Here is a 21,708-nt window from a genome sequence, read left to right as displayed (position 1 = left end):
GATTACAATCACATCATGTTCGAACATACATACATTGTGGTGGTGTCTATCCCCACTACAAAACTTGCCCTGCGAGGGGAAAGAATTGTAAAGCCTGCAGAACAATGGGACATTTTGCAAGAGTATGCCGATTGCAGCCTACACAAGATATTGATAGAGCTGAATGCCAGAAGGAAGATTACATATTCACAGCACGAGAGAAGGTTTTTGTTGCTTGCAACCACAAGTACTGATGCCTGATGTGTTCAAAGAAAATCTCTCCAGTAATTGATTCAGGAGCAACAATCAACATAATGGATGCCCCGACATTCCATGAATTACAGAGAAGACAGAAACTGTAATTAACGAAGCTGATAGTTACAATCTTCCCCTACGGATCAGATACCCCTCTACCAGTCATCGGGATGAACCAAGTTGCTCTCAAATCCCCATATGGGTCGACATGTCAGACTGAGTTTCATGTTATCGACTCAAGCAAGGGAAATCTGCTAAGTTTCAAAACTGCCAGTGAACTGAAGCTGATCATGATCAACACCGTCCAAGGACAGAACTACCTAACGAAAGAAGACATCTTGAAGATGTGAGATTTTGGTTCGGGAGACACAGCTTACCCAAAATAAGTGGTCGAGAACGCATAAGTAATTTAAAGTAGTTTATTTTTATTAAAAAGCAACAATTTAGATCTGATGCATAAGCTAAATGGACAAAAGAAGTATACGACCTGTGACTTGGAGAACAAGCGAGTGAATGTCCCTGGGGATGATAGTCTTTTGCAGCCAATCTCTACAGCTGGAAGGGCAGTCATGTCTGTCTGTCTGTCTTTCTGTCTGTCTGTCTTTTTGCCTCCTCCAGTTAGCCAAGGAAGCTCTCTATCTTCTGCCAAATGGGGGTGGCAGCAGTCTCTGGTCCTCTGAGCATTCATTGCTATATCTTATTTTGGGGCGCTGTTTGTTTACCGTATGTCAATCACTTGTTCAAGCGCTTCTAACCAATGACTACAGGACCGGTACGTGAAGAGTTGGGGTGGTCACCTCCCCGTTTCCATCACATTAGCTCAAGGTAATCTTTCAGTTTACTTCATGCTGAAGCCTGTTTGTCAGCCTTTACCAAGTACTTGCATAGATAAGAGGGTATACAAAGCACCAGAAGATCCCCTTCCATCAGCTTACTAAAGTCTATGGTGTCTAATGGCTTCTATAATGACCCCCTTGGCAATGTCAAACTCCTCTCCTCCTATCTTGCTTGCACCAATGATGACCCTGGTGTTAGGAACTGCTTATCAGTCCCTTTTGAGAGAGAGAGAGGAAAACATATTTTCTGTGGGTCTGTTTCATACTATGCCTCCTGTTTCTACAAGAATTCTATTTTACTCTGAGAAGTATCATTTATCAAAAGGTCCCATTTCTTACAAGAAATATCCACAATTATTTGAAGGCATCAACAAAGTGAGAAACAAAAAGAATCAACGTCCACATAGATGAGCTGGTCCAACCTAACGAACAGAAACACAGGAGGATTCCATTCCATACCAGAAAAGACATAGAGAAAGAAGTAGACAGACTGGAGAAGTTGGATATCATTGAAAAGACAAAAGGGCCAATGCCATGGATCAGTCCAATTGTTGCAGTCCCCAAACCCACAGGACAAGTACGAATTTGAGTGGTCATGAAATAGACCAGTAAAGCAATAAAAAGAGAAAGGCACCCAATGCCAACAGTAGGTGAGATAATTGAAGACATGAATGGGTCAACAATCTTCAATACCTAAGACTTGACCACTGGATATCACCAATTTGAGTTAGATGTATCTAGTCAATACATAGCTACCTTCATTACCCCTATTGCATTAAGAAGGTACAAAAGCTTAATGTTTGGAGTAAACGCAGTCTCCAAAATTTTTCAATCGGCAGTAACGGAGCTACAGGCCTGAATTGTGTTACAGACAGGTGAAAGATGATAGAGATGGTTCCCCCTTTTTCACCTCTCAACTGACTGAAGATAGCATTTATTTTTAAAGAAAAGGTGCTTTTAACACCTGAGTGCTTTAATTGTCAAGAACAGACAAATGACAGGTTTTCTCATAAGTTTAAAAAGATAAATGTTTATTATACAACTCCCAAAATATACGCAACAACACCCATTCTCACACTCATACAGATGCGCACACACTCGAGAAGATGGAGATTTATCAAGATAACATATATTAGGTCTGATTTGTAAAGATTTCTCTGTTAATCTTGTTTTTCTCCAGGGTGAAGACTTAAAACGATGCAGGCCTGTAATCTTTTCCCTTATTCACTGAAGAAAGACATGGGAGGTTCAAGAAGAGGGATGAGCTATTCCAAACTGCTCTTGTTATATTCTAGCCAAGGGTCAATGGCGAAGTCCTGGTACCATTTCTCAGATTGGGAGTTCAAGGCCAAACCCCAATCTCTGCCTCCATGTAGTTTCAAGATGGTGATCTTTGGCAGGGTCCTTCCTCTTCACTGGAAATGATGGAATCTTCAATTTTGAACTAATAACTGAATTAACCAACACCGATTCCACTCTGATTGTTCCAGAACGCACTGTCACAATCCTTTCTCTAATTGGTCAGTTTGAATGCGGGACGCTTTGGTGCACCTGAAGTCTGTTCAAGTTTGTTTCATAAGTTCATTATATAGATCATAATTTCTCCTTGTGTGAGCGTGACAATGTAGACAAGCATATCTCAGATGACATTATTGTGTACAAGAGAACACAACTAGAACATAACAAGCACTTACAAACAGTATTGGATTGATTCTAAGCGCACAATTTGTGGTTAAATGAAGACAAGTGCACTTTTAGCTTCAGAAGTGAAATTCTATGGGCACATATTTAACAAAAAAGGTCTATCTCCAGATTCTAAGATGGTGAAGGCAATCTTGAACACCGATCCTCCCGCAAATGCAAACCAAGTCTGATCTCTCCTAGGATTAGCATCCTACATCGCAAGATTTATCCCAGAGTATGCCTCCATCACAGCCCCACTTTGACAGCTCACTCAACAAGATGTCAATTGGAAATGGGATGAGGCAGAAGCGCGGGTATTTCATAACTTAAAGAAAGCTCTGACAAACATACAAACAATGCCTTATTTCTATCACAGAAGACAGAGTTGATAGTAGATGCCAGTTCAGTTGGTCTTGGAGCCTTGCTCTGCCAAGACAATAAACCAATTTCCTATGCAAGCGGATCATTGATGGGCACAGAAACAGGATATTCGCAGGCAGAGTAAGAAATGCTCGCAGTTGTATGGGGATTAGAACATTTCTACCTATACCCATACAGAGCAATGTTTAATGTTGTGACAGATCACAAACCATCACTGGACATTTTTACAAAACAGAAAACAATGTCCGCAAGAATCAAGAGATGGAGATTGAGACTCATGCCGTACAACTGTCAACTAGTATACAAGCCAGTCAAAGACGAAAAGAATCCAGCCTGCTTTTTAAGTTGAAATCCAATCAAAGGCAATCAAGCTGAGCCTCAAGTAGATATTGACTACCTAAATTACATATGCGGTCACACCATGCCTAAGGCCATGACGATAGACAAAGTAAGAGAAGAAATAGGGAAAAAAGAAATGCTACAACTTCTCATGAAAGCCTTACAGACTCAGAAGCATGACAACTGGTATACTTTCACATCAGGGTGTTTCCAATCACGCAAGGATGACTTCACAACACATGATGGACTCATACTCAGAGGCAACAGACTTGTCCTTTCTACATCTTTAAGGAGAAAGGCAGTTGAGATCATGCATGCAACACATCAAAGAAATCATAAAACCAAGATGCCTTCTATGAGCGAAGATATGGTTCCCTGGAATTGACAAAATGGTAGAAGAGGTAGTAAGAGAATGCATAACATGTCAAGTAGCCATGAATGAATATACAGAGAAGCCTGAACCACTTAGGAGACACCCTTGCCTGCAAAGCCCTGGAAGGAAGTGTCAGCAGATTTTTTAGGACCTTTTCCCTCTGGTGAATTCACTTTAGTCATAGTAGATGACTACAGCATACTCTACCCAAATTTGATGCCGTCTCTGCAAGACAAGGGATAGCTGATTCAGTAAGAACCAACAGCTGTTTAGCAGTCATAACTTTGTTGCATTTGCTACCCATTTAGGATTCACCCATTGAAGAATCACACACTTGTGGCCGAGTGCGAATGGAGAGGTAGAAAGTTTCAATTGCACCCTAATGAAAACCATATGAACAGCTCACGCTGAAGGCAAGAGCTGGAAACAACAACTCTTTAGATTTCTAAGAGCCTACAGGGCAACGCCACATTCAAACCCAAATATATCACCAAGCTTCACTCTAAACAGAAGACAAAGTGCAAACGTTTACAATTCACGCCCACTCAATCCTACATGCACATATTGGAAAGCTTAAGGGATAGAGACAAGAGTCTAAAACAGAGGATAAAGATGCATTCAGACTGATGGATGCTCGCAAAAGATAGCGAGATAAAGGAAGGAGACAAAGTCCTGGTTCGCCAAGAGAAAACTTCCATCTAGCTCAGCGTTTGGCCCAAGCGTGCCTACGATAGTTCAGAGAAAAGGAAGCATGATCATCGCAAAGAAAGGAAACTACTTTGTGAAGAGAAATGTAAACTTCTTCAAAAGAGTCAATGTTAAAACAATTCCAGACAACTTTGATGACTTCATACCTGCGACACATCAAGCAGCTCAACCAAATCAAACACAACCGAGATCGATACTGCAAGATCAACAGAGTTCATCAGGACCTCATCGATTTGCCTGTCTGATTTAATGACTATGTTATATATCGATGATGAAGGGAGCTATGTGGAAAAAAAGTCTGGTATTGAGGGTGATGTACCTGAAACCTCACCCTGCAAAGTTTTTCAAACTTCAATCCAACCAAGTTTTGTTTAACACAATTTTGCATAAGTAGCTAGAGAGTAATTGTTAATCTTGAAGGAAACGGGGAAACTTTAAATTTAAAAGAAGGGGGTAATATAATGCAGTGTAATAGTGACTTCACCTTTAAGAAACTGTATCTTTTAAGAGACCAGTCCACTGATGCAACTGATGATATAATCATACATATATAAGGAGATAACATTTTGAGAGACACACTCAGCACAGGATTTGCAAAGAGCAAACACACACAGCAGTGAGGAAAAGACCAGGACTTGAGATCATGCAATGTAGATAAGTAAAAAGTGTTTGTGCCAAATCTGAATATAAAGCCTGGGGTTGTCATTTTATGAAGAGTTAGGAACACAGCACAGCACTACAGTCTGTTATATAGTATTTATTGTCTGTTGTTTAGTGTGTTATATGGTATTTTCTGTCCATTGTTTAGTGTGTTTTATGATACTTACTCTACTTTGTTTTGTGTGTTAAACAGTATTTTCTGTCCATTGTTTAGTGTGTTATAGGGTTTTCACTGTTGTTTTGTGTGTTCTACGGTATTTACTCTCCATTGTTTCGTGTGTTAAACGATATTTATTGTCGTTTTTTTAAATGTTATACTGTATTTACTCTCCTTTGTTTACTGTGTTTAGACGGTATTTATTCTCTGTTATTTAGTGTGCTATACGGTATTTACCCTCCATTGTTTCCTGTTATACGGCATTAATTGTTCATTGTTTCCTGTGTAATAAGGTATTTTCTCTCCGTTGTTTAGTGTATCATACGGTATTTACATGGTGTTTAAGTTACTGTCCGCTGCCCCTGTACTCTATTGTGTTATACATTTTCTAATTTGAGGTGTGCGGTGAACACACTGCAGGGTTTGAAAGGAAGTTTAACAAATAAGCGACTCTTGGATAGGTACATGGATGATAGTAGAATGAAGGGTAGGTAGTTAGTTTGATCTTAGAGTAGGTTAAAGGTTCGGCGCAACATTGTGGGCCGAAGGGCCTGTACTGTGCTGTACTGTTCTATGTTCTATGTTCTAAATGTTAAAATTCTGATTTATTCCTCGGCCGTTCATTTGTTCAGCTATCAGATCAGTGTGACTCAGATGTATGAAGAGTGTTCTCATGTAATGACATTTTCTTCTTCATATATTTCTCTTTGGCTTCTCAGACAATTTTCTCTGACACTGAGCTATTGCAGAGGCCCATTTCCTAGCCTGTGATTGAATGGCTAATTTGGATAGTAAGTGACTGTGTCAGAGATAGTTAAAAACAAACAGCTCTTCCTTTTAGATTTCCATAGCAATGGCTGCAAATTAAGGTCTTTAAATATTAACATGATCAACAAACTGAGATTGAATTCCGTTTTCTGCACTATAATAGGGACGTTAACCTGATTAGTGCCGCTGTTTCTATTCTCCCTTTATTGTTGAATTGAAATTTATATTTTTCATCTATCACTTATTTCAACTGCAGATATGACACCATTATAAATTTTTAAACTGGCATTACCAAAGAGAGCTAAACTGGGTAGCATTCTCTTAGCCTCAGTTATGCTGACACCATTACTATCCTCTCTCACCTCTAGTTTCCAACCTCTCTGTCTCCATCCAGACTTTGCCCCCTCTATTTTTCCCCCAATACCATTCTGCCTCTTTGAACTCTCTCGTTCTTCTTCAAAAAAGAAAGACTTGCATTGAAGTAGGACCTTTCATGACCTCAGGATATCCGAGTTCTTTGAATGCTTTTTGATGCATCATCACTGTTATAGCATTGGAACCATGGCAGCCAATTTGTGCACAGCAAGATTCCACAAACAATAATGAGATAATGACCAGATAGTCATTTTTGTGAAGTTGGTTCAACAATAAATATTGGCCAGGGCACCAGGGAGAACTCATTGCTGTTCTTCAAAATAGTGCCATGGGATTGTTTACAACCACCTGAGGGGACAGACAGGGCCTTAGTTTAACACCTCATCCCAAATGTTGTATAAGAGTCTGAAAGGATTAACGTTTGGGACAGTGAGAGTAACACCTCCCACTGCGATGATGATGGAAGAGATCACATGTATAATGGGCTTGGGGAGAAGCAAGAAGAATCATGAGAGGTAGCAGCTAAACAGGTTTATGGAAAGTGTAAATAAATATTCACTGTAAATAAAATAAATGAGTTACTGTTCAGATTTACATTGACTCCGAGACCTCTGTAAACAAAGCTCAACCTAGCCTCTGAAATGCTAGCAACAGCACACATCACCAAAGACAGCATTTCCGACTGTGCAACATTCCCTCAGTCCGGCACCGGAGTGTCGGTCTGGATTTATTTTCGTTAGCCTAGTTATCATTCCTAATAATCTCCTAAGGATGATTGAAATACTAGGAATGCCAATAAAAACAATCACACTGCTCAATTTACAGTTCCTTCCTTCTACGGAATATTTAATCTCCAAATGTGGAGGGAAGCTTGGGCCAATCAAAGTTGTGACTGCATCCCACCGCCCCACTTACCCATTCCATATCCTCCTTGAATGATATCATAAAACCATTAAGAGATCTGAAAACGTCCTTTGTTGGGAGGAATTCAGAATCACAGAAGCATATAACCACAGTACAGAAGGAGGCCATTTGGCCCATCGTGCCTGTGGAGGCTCTTTAAAAGTTATCTAATTCGTCCCACTGCCGTGTTTTTTGCCCATAGCCCTGCAATTGTTTTCCTTTTCAGGTATTTAGACAGTTCCCTTTCGAAAGTTACTATTGAATCTGCTTCCACCACCCACAGCTCTTTTGCCAATATCTAAATCTGTGTACTCTAGTGACTGGTGTCTCTGCCAGTAGAAACAGGTTCTTCCTAGTTACTCTATTAAAACCCTTCATAATTTTGAACAGCTCTATTAAATCTCCCCTTTAACTTTCTCTGCTCCAAGGAGAACAACCCCAGCTTTTAGTAAAGTTCTTTCTGCCCCTCTTCAAGGCCTTGAGGTCCATGGGGAGTGTTGAATTAGGGAGAGGCCTGGAAGCTAGTTCAGGTGAATGTGTAGAGTAGTTTTCTTTGATAAAAGGGCTGGTTCCTCAAAGGACTCTTTTTAATGTTGGACATCTCTGGTGATTTGACGTTCACTTTTAGATTGGCTTCATGTTTGTTAGTGATTTCTTTATGGCCTGTAGGATGAGATGTCTCAGCGTGTGGTGGTAGTGTAGATGATAGGACCCTAGAGTTTACAAAGGATGCTTGTGTAACAATACCAGGGAAGAGTGAGATTGGAAAAGTTATGGGGTCTGGTTTGTGGTCAGATTTTGATGTAATAGCTTTAAACTCAGACTGATATAGGCCCTCAGTTCCAGTCCTTTCATTCTTATTATGCTCTCATTTTAAACTATTCCCTCCACCTCTTTCAGCTTTACGCCTCCCCATCAGTCCTATATACCGCTCCCAGACTGAGACAATTCCAATACTCTTCTGCCTGGCCTCCCATCTACCACCCGTGGTACACTTCAGCTCATCCATAACTCTGCTGGCCGTATGCTAACTTCCATCAAGAAAATGTTGATGAATGAGCATTCAAATTGGCCCTATATAATTGACACTAGTGACCACATGCCACAGGATCACAGAGTTCATACAGTGCAGAAGGAGGCCATTTGGCCCATCGTGTCCACACCATTTTTCCAAATGAGCAATTCCCTCAGTGCCATTCCCCCGCCTTCTCCCGTAACCCTGCACATTCTTCTTTTTCATGTAACAGTCTAATTCCCTTTTGAATTCTTCAATTGAACCTTTCTCCACCACATTTTCAGACAGTGCATTCCAGAACTTAACCATTCACTGCGTGAAAAAGGTTTTCCTCGTGTTTCTTTTGCTTCTTTTTCAATTTGTGGCAAAATTCCTCTGATGGTTGGCATGGAGTAGTGAGATCTCTTCAGAGCTTTATCTAGACCCTTTGGGTCGATGCATACTCTCAGCTTTCCAGGTTTCACTGCTGCCATGCTGCTAATCCATTCTGTAGATGTTGTCACTTTCTTGACTACTCCTTCTTTTCCAGCGCCTCTGTCTTGTCTTTCAGGCTGGCCTTGAGGGCAGTTGGAACATAGCTCGGCAGATGCTGAATTGGTCTTACCCTCTCATCTACTTCCAGATGATATTCTCCAGGAAGACATCCTAAACATGTAAATACATTGTTGTACTCCTCTAGGATCTGTTCCGTGGTCAATGGTTTAGTGTGCTGCGACACATTACAAATCTCTTTCTGCACATTGAGGGTTACCAGTCCATGCTTTAGACTTGCTTCGGCTGAGATGAGTGGCTTTTGCTTGCCGTCTATGATCTGGAATTCCAGATCTTCGTTCTTGTCATTGCATTGAGCGCTCAGAATAATTTGTCCTCTCAGCACTAGTATGGTGCCATCATATAGCCTCAAACTTACTTTCAAGGGCTTCACTTTTGGATCGCCATGTTGAGCCACTTTGCACAGGTCTATGAAGGTCATGATATTGCAAGACACGCCTGTGCCTTTCTGATACTTTATGTTGACTTGATATTCTCCTTCTGCAGTCATCATTTCAACAGTCACAAACCATTTACCTATTGACCTATTGACTTGACTGAACCAACCTGTTGTATGGTGTATAATGATTCGTCAGAATCTTTGACTGATATTTCTCCAGTGGCCATCTGTACCTGCTTGTTGTGCTTCCTTCTAGCCAAACACTTGTGTGCAAAATGATTTGGCTTCTTGCAGTGAGAACATTGTTTTCCTCATACTGGACACGCCTTATTTTCCTTTGTATGATGACCTCTGCAGTATTTGCATCCTGCCCTTTGTCTGTGATCTTTCTGCCCTTTCGGCTGTGAATGTCCATCAGCTTAATGCAAGGCCTGGTCTGTTCTGCCATGAATATGCTCTAACTGCTGATTTACAACCTCAGCGCTTCTGCATATGTTGCGAGCTTACCTGAGAGAAAGTTTCTCCTATCTCAGTAGAGGTGCTTTCACTGAGGGATCTCTTATTCCGAATACAATCCTGTCTTTAATTAGATCAACTTTTAGTTGTGCAAATTCACAGGATTCTGAGAGTTATGTTAATGCAGTCACATATTGGTCAATGGACTCTTTTTCACCTTGGGCCCTGGTATCGAACAAATACTGTTCATAAGTTACGTTTACTTGGGCTTCAAAGCATGCCTTCAAGGCTTTCAAAATTTCTGCTGTCCATTCTTTTTTTGTTCTTTGGAGAGATTTAGGGTGGAATACAGTTTGTAACAGTCTCTCCCCAAAGTGTAGCTATTTGTAGCTGCTCTGGTTTGTTAATTAAATCATTGCAGTTTTGTAATTTTACCATTGTAAGTGGAAAAACTGCCAGTTTTGCTTCATATAACCTTTCATTTCGACTGGTACTGGGAGAGGAAGATTTGCAGCCATTGTGTCTTACCCAGTGCTATCGGCACCTCTTTGTTCCTTTTCTGTGGCTTTTAGTAGCTTTCAGAAGCTCTGAACATTCCTGTGTTCCTCTTTTAGTAGTTGTGCTTCTATAAAACTCTTCAAAACTCAATCTCAGCTCCACTCTGACACCATTTTATGAGCTAATAGGACAGCAGTCTTGCTTGTACTGTGTCTTTATTGAACTTCCCGCCAATAGATACCTGCAATGAATGGTAGAGATCACATGACTATGGCAAGGCAGGAGGCACATTATTACAGTATTGCATTTCTATCCCAAACAATCTTTACACCCTTTTTTGAACAAGAGTGTAATTGTTGCAATTCTCCAGTCCTTTGGCACCACCCCTGAGTCAAAGGTAGACTGAGGAATTATGGCCAGTGCGTCTGCAATTTCCACTCTCACTTCTCTCAGTGTCCTTGGATGCATCTCATCCGGTCCTGGTGCCTTATTCGCTTTAAGTACAAACAGCCTATCGAATACCTCCTTCTTATCAATTTAAAACCTTTCTAGTGTCTGAATTACCTCCTTTTTCACCATTGCCTGGGTTGCATCCTCTTCCTTGGTAAAGACAGATGCAAAGAATTCATTCAATAGTTCAGCTATTCCCTCTGCCTCGATGTGTAAATCCCCTCTTTGGTCATTAATTGGCCCCACTCCTCTTTTTACCACACATTTTTACTATTTATATGTCTATAGAAGACTTTGGTATTCCCTTTTATATTAGCTGCCAGTTTCTTCTCATCTTCACTCTTTGCTTCTTTTATTTGCTTTTTCACTTCCCCTCTGAACCTTCTATATTCAGCCTGGTTCTCAATAGTATTTTCTAACTGACATCTGTCATAAGCACACTTTCTCTTCTTTATCTTACTTTCTATTCCTCTTGTCATCCACGGAGCTCTGGCTTTATTTACCCTACCTTTCCCTTTTGAGGGAATATACCTTGACTGTGCCCGAAATACCACTCCTTTTTGTGCTGACAATGTGCCAAAGCCGGTCATTCCAGGCACACTTGCTGTGAGGCACGCTGACTGTAACAGATCAGCTCGGAAGGTAAACTGTATCTGAGTGCATTCACCGCTCGCATTGCCAGTTAGTGTTAACAGAATCTGAGGTGACCGGCTTTATCTATTCCTGGAAGTCTAGTTTTATGACCTACTTGTCTAGCAATCCCTTGGCAGTACGTAGATCTACCTGTCTCTCATATTACAGAAGGCACAGAATGAGAGAGAGAGACACACACAGCCACACAGACAAGGGCACTGAAAGAGACAGAAGACTCAAAGAAAAGGAAGAGGTTGGAGAGGCTCAGACAGAGAGATGTAGAAAAAGACATGAATACAGGAAGAGAAAGAGAGGTGCAGTACAGGGAGAGACTCAGAGAGAAAAAGTAAGGCTAAGGAAGGGACACAAAAGAAGAAACAGAGAAAGACAGAAAGAAACAAATAGAAAGAGAGGGAGAATATTGGAAAGAGATAGAGACAAGGAAAGGGACAGAGAGAGAGAGCGAGAGAGAGCAAGAAAGAAATTGATAAAAAGAGTTGAATTTTCCAAGCATATATAAATCCAAACATTCATTAAGAACCCAGTGGAATCAATAGTTCAATTTTCACCCAGGATTGCAGCTTTTGTTTTTTAAGTAGAGGTATTAGGATGGGATTGTAACCCCCTGCACACACCTCCCTCTGACAGAAGTCAGAAGCATGTGACAGCAATGTGGGCCTGAGAACTTAGTTACAATACCATATCCCGAAGGAGTGACGGTCCAGTGAAAACAGCTGGCTGCTCATCAACACTCTGTAAAGTAACCATGCATGGCAAATAAAATTTCAAGTAACCAGAACTTTTACAGTCACTAAAATCTGATGAAAGCATATAAGGTCACAGACCTGAAACGTTAACTCTGCTTCCCTCTCCACAGATGCTGCCTGGCCTGAGTATTTCCAGCACTTTCTGTTTTTATTTCAGATTTCCAGCATTTGCAGTATTTTGCTTTCATTTTATTCTATTACAGTCACTTTGAAATGTAAGCAAATGTGGCTCAGAAAGGCAGAAGAAGCAAAGGTTAAAAAAAGAGTACAGCACACAAATTTGGCAGTGTTAAAAGGTATTTATTTAAATGCAAGGAGTATAGTAAATAAAGCCAATGAGCTGAGGGCACAGAAAGACACATGGCAACATGGTATCATTGCTATAACGGAAACTTGGTTTAAAGAGGGGCAAAAATGGCAGCTCAACATCCCTGGATATAGAGTTTTCAGGCAGGATAGACAGGGGATAAAAAAGGAGGGGGTGTAGCATTATTGGTTAAAGAATCAATTAGAGCTGTGAGGAGGAATAATATGCTAAATGAATCATCAAATAAGGCCATATGGGTTGAGCTCAGAAATAAAAAAGGGGCAGCCACTCTACTAGGAGTGGACTATAGACCCCCAAATAGTGAGAGGGAGATAGAAGAATGAATATGTAGGCACATTTGAGTGCAAAAATAATAGGGCAATAATAATTGGGGATTTCAACTACCCTAATATCAACTGGGATACAAACAGTGTGAAGGGCACAGAGGGCACAAAATTCCTGAACTACATTCAAGAGAACTTTTTTTAGCCAGCACGTAACAAGACCAATGAGAGGGAGCGTAATTCTAGATTTAGTCTTAGGAAATGAAGCTGGGCAAGTGGATGAAGTAACAGTGGGTGACCATTTTGGAGATAGTGACCATAATATAGTTAGATTTAGCATTATTATGGAAAAGGACAAAGATAGAACAGGAGTAACAGTTCTAATATAAAAGCAAAATACTACAGATGCTGGAAATCTGAAATAAAAACAAGAAATGCTGGAAATACTCAGCTGGTCTGGCAGCATCTGTGGAGAGAGAAGCAGCGTTAACATTTCAGGCCAGTGACCCTTCATCAGTAAAAGTTCTAAATTGGGGGAAGGCAAATTTTACAAATCTGAGAGGTGACCTGGTGAAAGTGGACTGGATATAGCTACTTGAAGTAAAATCAGTGGCAAACCAGTGGGAGGCATTCAAAAGTGAGATTCTACAGGCACAGTGTAGACATGTCCTGACAAAGAAAATGAGTGTTACTGCCAAATCCAGAGCACCCTGTTGTCTAGAAGCATACAGGGTAAGATAAAGCAGAAGAAGAAAGCTTATGACAGTCATAAAAATCTTAATACTTCAGAAAGCCTAGAGGAGTATAGAAAGTGCAGGGGTGATGTAAAGGAAATTAGAAAAGCAAAGAGAGGACATGAAAAAATATTGGCAGGTAAAATCAAGGAAAACCCAAAGATGTTTTATCAGTATATTAAAAGCAAGGAGATAACTAAGGAAAGGGTAGGGCCTATCAGAGATGGACAAGGTAACTTATGTGTGGATGCAGAAGATGTGGACAGGGTTCTTAATGAGTACTTTGTCTGTGTCTTCACAAAGGAGAGGGATGATGCAGACATAGTAGTTAAAGAGGAGGAGTGTGAAATATTAGATACGATAAGCATAATGAGAGAAGAAGTACTAGAGGCTTTGACATCCTTGAAAGTGGATAAATCACCAGGCCCGGATGGATTGTATTCCCAGCTGTTAAAGGAAGCCAGGGAGGAAATAGCAGATGCTCTGAGGATCATCTTCAAATCCTCACTAGATACAGGGGAGGTACCAGAGGATTGGAGGTTTGTGAATATTGTACCATTGTTTAAAAAGGGTGTGAGGGATATGCCAAATAATTATAAGCTAGTCAGTCTGACCTCAGTGGTGGGCAAGTTATTGGAATGAATTCTGAGAGATAGGATAAACTGTCACTTAGAAAGGCATGGATTAATCAGGGATAGTCAGCATGGATTTGTTAAGGGAAGGTCGTTTCTCACCAACTAAATTGAATTCTTTCAGGAAATAACAAGGAGGATTGATGCGGGCAGTGTAGTGGATGTTGTCTACGTGGATTTTAGTAAGGCATTTGACAAGGTCCCACATGGCAGACTGATCAGAAAAGTAAAAGCCCATGGGATACAGAGGAAGGTGGTGAGTTGGATCCAAAATTGGCTCAGTGACAGGAAACAAAAGGTAAGGGTTAATGAATGTTTTTGCGAATGGAAGGCGGTTTCCAGTGGTGTTCCACAGTGCTCAGTGTTGGGTCCCTTGCTGTTTGTGGTTACATACTTATGATTTTGACTTAAATGTGAGAGGCATGACTGGGAAATTTGCTGATAACACAAAAATTGGCCGTGTAGTTGACAGTGAAATGGATAGCTGTAGACTCCAGAACCATATCAATGGTTTGGTTGAGTGGGCGGAAAAGTAGCAAATGGAATTCAATCCAGAGAAGCGTGAGGTAATGCATTTGGGGAGGGCAAACAAAGCAAGGAAATACACAATAAAGAGGGGTGGAAGAAGTGAGAGACCTTGAAGTGCATGTCCACAGGTCCCTGACAGTGGCAGGACAGGTAGATAAAGTGGTGAAGAAGGCATATGGAATGCTTTCCTTTATTGGCCGAGGTATAGAATTCAAAAGCAGGGATGTGATGCTGGAACTGTATAAAACGCTGGTTAGGTCACAGCTGGAATATTGCATACAGTTCTGGTCACTGCATTACAGGAAGGACATAATTGCACTGGAGAGATTACAAAGGAGATTTACAAAAATGTTGCCAGGGCTGGAAAATTGTAGCTATGAGGAAAGATTGGACAGGCGAAGATTGTTTTCCTGAGAACAGAGGAGGCTGAAGGCTGACTTAATTGAGGTGTACAAAATTATGAGGGGCCTAGATAGAGTAGACAGGAAGGACCTGTTTACCCTAGCGGAGAGGTCAATTACCAGGGGACACAGATTTAAGGTAGAGGGATTAGAGGGAACGTGAGGAAAAAAAATTTCACCCAGAGGGTGGTGGGTGTCTGGAATTTGCTGCCTGGTGGTGGAGGCAGAAACCCTCAACTCATTTAAAAGTTACCTGGACCTGCACCTGAAGTGCTGTAACCTGTAAGGCTATGGACCAGGTGCTGGAAGGTGGGATTAGAATGGGTGGCTAGTTTTCTCAGCTGGCGCAGACATGATGGGCTGAATAGCCTCTTTCTGTGCCATAATATTTCTATGGTTTTATGGTTCTAACAGCCAATGTGTGCATAGCAAGATCCCACAAAGAGCAAATGGTGGTATTGGCTGAGGGATAAATGTTGGCCAAGACACCAGGGGAACTCTCAGTTCTTATTCAAGTAGCAGCTTGCACTGTTTTTGCTTCCACCTGAGAGGGCAAAAGGGGCCTCATCTGAAAGTTAACAAGAGAAGATATGGAACCAGATCTGAGCAAGTGTTTAACCCCTTTTAAGAGAGGAGGGGAAAATAAATTTTAGAAAGGTAACTGCACCTAAACATTTGAAGGCACCAAGTATTTGGATGAGTGAGAAGCAAGCAATAATTATACATGTGAAGAGTGGCTCTCTGGTGCATGGGACGAAGATAGTAATTAATATGAAAGAGCCAGCCTCAGCAGAAACACTCTGCTGATTAATACCATGGCATTCAAATAACTACAGGATATCACAACAGGAAAGCAACCTGGGAGGTATCACAAACACCAAGATTTAAGTTCTCTATGTCTACCAGTTGTGTTAATTAACATATCTTCAAAAGTACATGTTGAAAGTGCTGCGACCCAAAAAATTTTATCTCAAGGGAGCTGGCAAACAAAAGTGTGCAAGGTGTATTCCAGTTGTATAAAGCTCTGGTTAGCCCTCATTTAGAGTGCTGCATTCAGTTCTGGACCCCACATCTCAGGTAGGATATAGTGCCCTTGGAAAGGGTTCCAGCAGAAATCCTGGGGCTAAAAGGGTTAAATTATGAGGACAGGTTGCATAGACTGGGCTTGTATTCCCTTGAGTACAGAAGATTAAGGGGTGATTTAATTGAGGTGTATAAGATGATTAAAGGAGTTGATAGGATAGATAGAGAGAAACTATTTCCTCTGGTGGGGGAGTCCAGAACTAGGGGGGCGTAAACTTAAAATTAGAGCTCGGCCATTCAGGGTGATGTCAGGAAGAACTTCATACAAAAGGATTGTGGAAATCTGGAACTCTCTCCCCCAAAAAGCTGTTCAGGCTGGGGGTCAATTGAAAATTTCAAAAGCAAGATTGATAGATTTGTGATGGAAAAGGGTATTGAGAGATGTGAAACCAAGACTGGTAAATGGAGGTAATATACAGAGCAGTCATGATGCAATTGAGTGGCAGAACAGGCTGGAGGAGCTGAATGGCTTCGTTCTGGTCCTATATTCCAAGAACTTCTTCCCTTTAGTTTTCACTGAAGTGCTGGGCTGGATTTTGTTCTCAGCCCAACGTCGGGTTTCGTGGCAGGGGTGTTGCCAGAGACTCCACCATGGAGCCCGGCGCTGAGATTGCCGGGCCAGATTTTCCCCGCAGCATCAGGCTCTGTGGCAGCACCTCCGCTGCTCTGCGACGGAACCCTGGTTTAAATATTTAAAATACCTCTCTGCAAAAATGTAAATTTAATTCCCCGTGATCTCACCTTCAGTTCCCAATATTGAGCACGTCGAGTGGCACTCACGCGCCTTCACTTTCCCGTCCAGAAGAGGTCAGCGCCAGCGAGGTGGGGTAGGGGTTAGCTATGCATGATGTTGAACTGTTTGCAGGGCTGGCAGCCTTTTCAAAATGGTGCCAGCACGGGCTCCCGCATCTGGTGACACCGTGAACGGCACAGCCCAATGCCGCCCCCGCCACGTGATTGAGGGGTGCGGCTGCCATCGATATGTTAAGTGGCCGCCCACCGCCTAATCACAGTAGCACGGCAGCGTGGGTCCCGTGCGTGCCAGCTGCCATTTTCTGTACCCGCCACTGTTTCTGTAGCACCCATGGAGTTAGCATTCCTCTAGTTACTATGGGTGATGGTAGCATAGTGGTAATGTCACTGAACTAGCAATTCAGAGAACCCGGCTAATGCCCTAGGGCATAGGTTCAAATCCCACCACGGCAGCTGGTCACATTTAAATTCAATTAATTAATTGAAAATCTGGAATTAATTAAAATCTTTGAATTGAAAGCTCGTCCCAGTAATGGTACCATGAAACTATCAACAATTGTAAAAACCCGTCTGGTTCACTAATGTCCTTTAGGGAAGGAAATCTGCCATCTTTACCCGGCTTACATGTGAGCCCTGACCCATAGCAGTGCTTGACTCTTAACTATCCTCTGAAATGGCCTGGAAAGCTACTGAGCTCAAGGACAATTAGGGATGGCAACAAATGCTGGCCTTGCCAGTGATGTCCATGTCCCATGAAAGAATAACAAAAAGAACCAGGTTCCGAGACCTGCCCGTTAATATATCCTCTGTTCTGTGTTTCCAGTGCTAAGGTATTCCAGAGTTGCTCAGTGGATTATGCTCTTGCTTTTGAGTCAGAAGATCATAGGTTCAAGCCCCACTCCAGAGACTTGAGCACATAATCTAGGCTGACACCCCAGTGCCATGCTAAGGGGCTGCTGCATTGTCTTTTGGATGAGACGTTAAACCAAAGCCCCACCTGCCCTCTCAGGTGGGTGTAAAAGAAGCCCACTATTTTGAAGAAGAGAAGGGGCTCGTGTCCTAGCTAATATTTATTCCTCAATCTGCATCTCGAAAACAGGATTATCTGGTCATTATCATATTGCTGTTTGTGGGAGCTTGCTGTGCAGAAATTGGCTGCCAGGTATCTTACATTACAACAGTGACTACACTTCAAAATCTACATCATTGGCTTTAAGTGCTTTGGGATGTCTGGAGGTCATGAAACTACATGGATGTATATCTTTCTTTTCTCTAAAAAAAATAGACCTGGAAAGTTACTGCTACCTACGTCACAGTCTGAGTCTTTCCACTCTATGTCCACATATCCCAGTTACAGTCCTTTCAAAGTGGCCTGGTATTATTAACCATAAAGTGAATGAAGGGATTGGTCCAGATATTTAAAGGGCCCCTGCACTCCAAATTCAGGGGCAACTCGGTGCAGTACCATTCTGCAGCTATCTTGAAACCGGAGTTTGAGTGTCCGCGCACATCCCTAAATTACTGAAGGGCTTCCTGAGAATACATTCAGCCCGCCTGCCGAAACAGTCGGAACATCTCAGCCAGTTTTCCGATTTGTGCTTCCACTGGGCAATGGTCTCCCACGGAGCACACATCCACATTGTTACCCCTGTGGAGGGCTCACCTGGTTCCACTTGTCTCCACTTGCTTCAAAAGCTACAAAGCTCCTTGTGTTACCGGAAACAAAACCGCCCACCCGCTTGCTGAAACCTCCCTGGACACAATGCACACTCCAGGGGAAAATGAAAGGCACTTAGCCTTCAATTTTCATAAATGCTAATCTCTTAATTGCTCCTTGAAAAGAGTCCATTGCAAACCTCATTATACATTAACTGCGAGAGCCCAGCCAGTTAAAATGCCAGACCCACACCTCAAATATGCCTCTTCCAATACCATCTCACCACCACATGTTTCCCCAATCCTTATTTCCCCTTGGTAATCCCATTTTAAATATAAAGCAGTTTAACACAATGTCTTTATTTGCAGGAACAACTTATTTGCATAAACATTTGCCTTTTGAATTAATTCCTGCGAGACAATTAGCAGACTTAATCACTATTCACTCTCCTAATGTAAGCAGAGCCAGGCACATCTCCATGTCCTTTCTTCACCCAGTCAAATTACAGCCCGTTCTGTGCTCATGCTCCTTCTTGTGACTGCACAGTGCCTGCATCATGCAGTGCTGGGAGAAGAAACGGGATTACAAATTGCTCCTTAGAGAAAAGATTTTGCACAATGATCAACTTAAGACTAATTGGAATGGCTGCACAGGACAGGAGTCATTCTGACACAATGCACACCAGTCACTTGTTGGCTGAACACTTAATGAGCTTATCAGGAGAGGACAAGAGGTAATATTTGTCTGTGTCTTCAACCCAGTATACTGCTTGTCAGATTGCCTGCAATAAATCACAAACATATTTGCAGCTTGGAGCACATTAATGTACCAGAATTCACTGGCACACAACATTATCGGCGTGTAAAAAAAAAATCCAGCAATTAGCGGTGAGGTAGATAGATAGGTTTTATGGAGCATCATGAAGAAGGAGAGAGTAGTAGAGAGGTTTAGCGAGGGATTTCCAGAGGTTTGAGCCTAGGCAGCTGAAGGCACAGCCGCCAATGGTGGATCGATGAAACTTGGGGATGCGCAACAGACCAGAAGTGGAGGAGCACTGAGATCTCGTAGGGCTGGGAGAGCTGACAGAGGTAGAGAGGAGTCGGGGCCATGGAGGGATTTGACCACAAACATGAGAATTTTCAGATTTGAGGTTTTACTGGACCAGGAGCCAATGTAACTCAGCGAGCATAGGGGTGATGGACTTGGTGCTAGTTAGGATACGGGCAGCAAAGTTTTGGATGAATAGCCAAGAAATTTACCGTCAGCCTCTGAATCAAAATGACCCTGCTCATGAGCGTCAGGAAATTGCAGCATTTAACCATAAACACAAATTCAACTCAGTGCAGAAAGTTACGGCTGGTATTTAATAGCATACGGACGCTGTGACTGGGTCATTTATATTTCAGGTGGGCTTGCACTTTGAAACCTATTGACAATTAAATGGTAATTGTTTTGCACATGCCACATAAAGCACGCAACCAGGATGCAAGTTATACTGATTTATTTGGCTGATTTGTTGTAGATACTGGTCGGCAGTAATGTTGACAGCTAAATTAATTTCAGTGTGCTTTGGGAGGAACAGGTGACCTTGGACCTGTGCTTCCCAAAGCTGTCCATCACTGTGTGTTCCTTGCTACATGTCTGAGTGTTGTAGACAACATGATAGAGATTGATTTCCACGATTAGTCAACTCCAACTTTGTTGTATCTTCTGACGACCAGGATGGTAGAAGGCCAACAAAATGGATCTTCAGCCTCCTATAATAAAAACAACAAACACTGGACATGCTCAGCAGGTCTGGCAGCATCTATAGGAGAGAGAAACAGAGTTAACATTTCAAGTCGATTGCCTTTCATCACAACGCCTCTTAATGTGTATTCCTTGACTGTCCACTTTTTGATTGTGCCTCTATGGAGCGCTCTGGGACATGTCTCTAAAGGCAATGAATAGAGAAAACAGCATGTTGTTGACAACATCAGGGTTACTTATACAAGGCCCTGCCACGCGATTTCATCTGTCTGCTATTTTCCGCTGTGTATTAGTTGTGTGTTAGGTCCCCCCTGTGAGGAGGGAGCCTTGTAAAATGTCCTTGACTGACTAAAGCCCCCTCTTGAGAAACAGAGACAGATGATTTCTGCAGTTCTGATGAAAGGTCATCGACCTGAAACATTAACTGTGTTTCTCTCTCTACAGATGCTGCCAGACCTGCTGAATATTTCCAGCACTAATTATTTTTAGTTCTGATTTCCAGCATCTGCAGTATTTTGCTTTTGTTTTGGTCATCCTTTGTCTAGGAATTCCTTTGTGGCTTACAATCATGCCATAGCGACATCTTCAGCACTAGTACCATTTCCTACTTTTCTTTTAAGCTTGTTGCAAATTATTAGATCAATATTTCCTTTTTTGTGTGTTCTATTTTCCTAGACCCCTGTCCTCCTTCCTCTTTGCTCTGATTCCATACAATGCTGGTCCATTTTTTTTTCCAGTTTTTTTATTGTTTCACAGGATGTGGGTGTCGCTGGTAAGGCCAGCATTTATTACCCATCCCTAATTGCCCATGAAAAGGTGGTGGTGAGCTGCCACCTTGAACTGGGGAATTTGACCCAGCGACAGTGAAGGAATGGCGATACAGTTCCAAGTCAGGATGGTGTGTGGCTTGGAGGGGAACTTGCTGGTGGTAGTGTTCCTATGCACCTGTTATCCTTGTCCTTCTAGATGGTAGAGGTTGCTGGTTTGGAAGGTGCTGTTGAAGAAGCCTTGCTGCAGTGCATCTTGTAGATGGTACACACTGCTGCCATTGTGCGTCGGTGGAGGGAGTGAATGTTGAAGGTGGTGATGGGGTGAATGGGGTGCTCATAAAGTGGGCTATTTTGTCCTGGATGGTGTTGAGCTTCTTGAGTGTTTTTGGAGCTGCACCCATCCAGGCAAGTGGAGAGTATTCCATCACACTCCTGATTTGTGCCTTGTGGACAGGCTTTGGTGAGTCTTGAGGTGAGTTACTCACTGCAGAATTCCCCAGCCTCTGACCTGCTCTTGTAGCCATTGTATTTATGTGGCTGGTCCAGTTCAGTTTCTGGTCAATGGTGATCCCCCAGGATGTTGATAGCAGGGGATTCAGCGATGGCAATGCCATTGAATGTCATAGTGACATGGTTAGTTTCT

The sequence above is a fragment of the Heterodontus francisci genome, chromosome 7 (genome assembly GCF_036365525.1).
Source record: "Heterodontus francisci isolate sHetFra1 chromosome 7, sHetFra1.hap1, whole genome shotgun sequence".
Classification (NCBI taxonomy): domain Eukaryota; kingdom Metazoa; phylum Chordata; class Chondrichthyes; order Heterodontiformes; family Heterodontidae; genus Heterodontus; species Heterodontus francisci.
The sequence above is the reverse complement of the archived record's forward strand: the minus strand, read 5'-3'. Positions refer to the sequence as shown.